This window comes from Argopecten irradians, chromosome 15 (genome assembly GCF_041381155.1).
Source record: "Argopecten irradians isolate NY chromosome 15, Ai_NY, whole genome shotgun sequence".
Classification (NCBI taxonomy): Eukaryota; Metazoa; Mollusca; class Bivalvia; order Pectinida; family Pectinidae; genus Argopecten; species Argopecten irradians.
In genome coordinates, this window is record NC_091148.1 from 6,680,515 (window position 1) to 6,684,799 (window position 4,285).

The following is a 4,285-nucleotide window of genomic DNA, read 5'->3' on the forward strand; positions in this document are numbered from 1 at the left end:
GGGAACTACGGATTCTATTTTTAGATTTTTGTATTACAGGTATATTGAAAGTCTAAAAATAGGACATCACAGCCACGATTTTGCATTATAAATCTTAGGCATATAATACAAACGTGTATTGTATTATACCCTAGTGAACCCATAAAGCTATGACGTCAACAGGTGTTGCAATATTACACAATAAAATATCGTGTCGACAGGTAAAATACCTAAGGATTTAAAAAGAACTATTTGACCTAAATTTTGAAATCTATTCTACGGAAATTGTCGAGTCATATGTAAACCATGTCATTTCTAAAATTCTCTTTTTGATAGATTTCCAAATTTTTGTGGAGATTTAAGCAACAATATATGAAATAATTACTATTATAAGTTGATGATTCAGAAGCCAATGTTTCCGTATCGAAGTGACACGTATAATAATAAAAAGAAAAACTTGTAATTATAAAACGTGTCACATATTCAACGTTATATTTGTAATATCAATAGGACCGGATCTTTTCTGACACAAAGATATTTTCTTCTGTTATAAAATGTTATGCCATACCAACGTGAAAAATTATAATACACGTAATCGGTTATGGTGTATAGCTAAATATGATGTTTTTAATAAACACAAATTAAAAATTTGAATCACGTTTTTTTTGTTTCAACAATATTGTATTGTTTGAAAGGAAGTAAGTAAAATTGCAATACAATAATTCAGTGATCAGAGATTTTGTAAAAAGCTAAATTTTAATCGGTTGATATGGTGTTATGTCAACATTTGAATTCAATTGAGTGGACCACATGCTCTATAGTTATTTCTGTTTCTATATATGTAATACAATACTGCAGTGGTCATTGTAATGAAGGAACGAATACAAAGACATAATCAATATATCTAGAGATTAATAGCGGGGCAGGGAAAAAATCGTAATAGCATGCACGTGGTGGTCGTTATTGTAAAGTGATCGCAAGGGGAGGTTTCGCTGTACGAAGTTTACAGCATCACATAGAAAACATTTTTCTATACTCGAAGGCCAGGAGTTCAAAAGACGATTGAATTAAGCATGTAATGTAAAACCAATGATTATATATTCAATAAAATATACAATTAGCAGTTAACGAAGAGATTTTTTAAGAATCTTATTCAATTTTGTAACTAAAAGTTATAAATAAAAGAAAATATCTTCTCTTGATAATTTGAAAATTGCCGTTAAACTGTGATTAGCCTTATCAGATTTTGAACGACTGCATGGGCCTTTGTAGGATATCGAGGATGCGTAGAAAATAAAAGGAGAAAGAGAGGAACGAACATCGGAGTTTGTGTAGATTATATATGAATTTAGAATTACTGTTTAGACACAGCGCACTGTACCTATTTTTGATATAGCTACTTTTGATTCTATATAATAGTTTACTTAAACCTAATATTCCCTTGATTCGCTTCGTTTAATGTTTATTTATAGAATTTTGTGGTGTGCCAACTGGAGCAGAACCAGGATTTCACACTCACAAAGCCACAAACTACCGGGGTTTCCCCGCAGTGATTTTATAATTATAATATATAATATTCAGCGAAAATCCCACCAACGTTTTTTATACAAGTAAATGTTTAAATTGATACTATGCCAGAAATAAAAGTAATCTATTCTGCTCTTGGACTAGTTTTCTTTCCTTTTTTCCATTTTTTGCTTGGGTATGCGGTTTATTTATATTTCTGTTTGAATTTACAATATGGGTCGATTTAAAAATAGAATAATTATACTAAGATGTTTTTAACTAGATACTCATTAAAGTTCAACAATTATATTTACATGCTTTTTCAAAATATAATACTGTATAATTACTATTGTAAAGTAATGAAACTCGACTAATTCACAATTTAAAAATGTATAGCCTATCTGGCAGATTACAACTTTTGCGAAACTCTGTTAAATATTAACAATGTCGAGGATACCGTTTGAAAATGCTGTGGATTTTATTTAAAATAAGGTAAATAATCCGTAAAATCAGCGATCGTGAATGAGGTTTTCGTGACATCATCGTACATAGCGGGTCAAGGGCGAGACATCTGTTCAAAGGGAGGCAACTCGTATAACAAGACCTTGTTCGATCTCGTCGCCATTTCTGAAGAAGTTAATTCCCAAATGTACGTCCTCCACAAGTCTTTTTATGGTATCGGATGGCGCCAGTACTTGCGCGAATTTACATTAATTAGGATTAATGCAAGTTTCAACCACTACTCATTGCCTCATTTAGCATATCCTCGATTCTCCAGCGGTTACTATCACTGTCTGACGTAATAACCACTCCTGGACTATTTCATAGTAAAACTGGAGGCAAAAAAGACAAAGGTAATTTGATTAATTGATATACACCAAAGGAAATGTATAACGGTGCACACTGTGATTGGCTGTTTCTTTGAAGTTTGGCGTCGGCCTCTCTGTAATCTTCAAAGAAACTCTCTGTAGGCCTGTGATTGGCCATTTTTTTCTCCTTAACTGCCTCAACAGTTTTACTATTAGATAGCCCAGGGACGGATAAAACGTCAGTGATAGTAACCCCTGGAGTATTGGTATGCATTTTTCTAACGTACACTCTACATAGTCCAAAGAAAAGTAATTGGACATAAAGACATAAAGAGGAAATTAAGTATAACATATAGATATTTTTGTAATGATAGTGTATTAGCGGCGCCAGAAAAACATACTTAAGATACAATACCCCATTCTCGATACTCCAGGGGTTCCGATCTCTTACGTTCTCTACACCCCTGGACTCTCATAGTAAAATTGGAGAGAGGTAATTTAGTCTTTTGATGCATATCAAAAGAGTCGTATAACGGTACACTTTGGTTGACTGTGCAGTGGCGTAGGAAGATGAAACGTCATGGGGGGGGGGGGGGGGGGGGGGGGCAAACGTCCTCAATATTTTGTAACCCCCCCCCCCCCCGCCACACCTACAGGAGGAGATTAATTCAACTCCCAACCATATAATATATGCTTTATGTACATTTTTCATATATCACTAAATTTAATCCTTGTACACATTTATAGACAGTGGGGTCGCTAAAAGGAAATAAACGAATACGCAAATTGGCCAAATTTTGAAGGCGCAAGATTTGGGTGTTTTATTAGGGGTCTGAGGGTGACCCCCGGGATGAGTTTTATGTATTTTAATGATTTTGCGATCGCCCGAAAGCGCGAGAAATTTGGTGTTTGGGGGGTCCGGGGGTCTCCCCCGGGAAAAAACTACAATTTAGAATGGCTTAGATGAGTTTAACGATGCAATTTGATAAATTTGCGAGCGCCCAAAGGCGCGAGAATTTGGTGTTTGGTGGGTCCGGGGGTCTCCCCCGGGAAAAAATTACAATTTAGAATGGCTTAGATGAGTTTTACGATAAAGTTTAATGATTATAAAGCGTTCTTAACATGGTAATTTTTCGATTTAAAGCTACCTGCATTTAGAAATGATAATAGTGTCGTCATAACATTATGGAACCCTACTCGATCTGAATATACCGGCTTCACACCATCGGCACATTGTTGTGTAACAGAAAAAAAATGAATTAATTGTCTCGCTAAGACATATAAACAAATTGATCTTTTAAGAGACATTTTTTTTTAAATAGTACATAGAATCCCTTGATGGACATTTTTAGTCTAGTTTGTGTGTATTGAATTTTTACAATTTAAGGTTTGACATTATGTGCTTGAACCTTTTAGGAAATGCGCCGCGCAGCGGAAAATTTTCTAGAATGAAGTACGAAAAATGTGCAGGAGGACCCTTTTTTCTTTCAAATAAGCTTTTTTAGAAAATTTCAGTCGGCGAAAATGGGGGGGGGGGGGGGGCAAAAAGACATGTTTGCCCCCCCGTCCCCCCCGCTTCCTACGCCCCTGCTGTGTGACTTTGAAGTTGGGCATCGCTCTCTCTGTAGTCCTTAAAGGATTTTTTTTTTGCAGGCCTGTGATTGGTGTAGATTTTCCCCCCTGAACTGCCTTCAGTCGGAACCTCCTGAGTATCGAGGATGACGTTACTCATTTAATCGGTCTACAATACAATGAAGGTTGCGGCGGTATTCGAGAGTGATAATACCCCATTTCGTTTAAACGAATTGATTGTTTGTAAATACGAAAAGAATCAAAATAATTTAATAACTCAGATAAATGCATTTCCTTGATAAAGTTCTCAAAAAGAGAAAATCGTTGTCATGTTAAGACAATATTCACAATAAATCAAAAGCCTTACAAGTAGTTAGACTCTTATAACTTTAAGGCGATAACAGATACTTTTCAAAGTG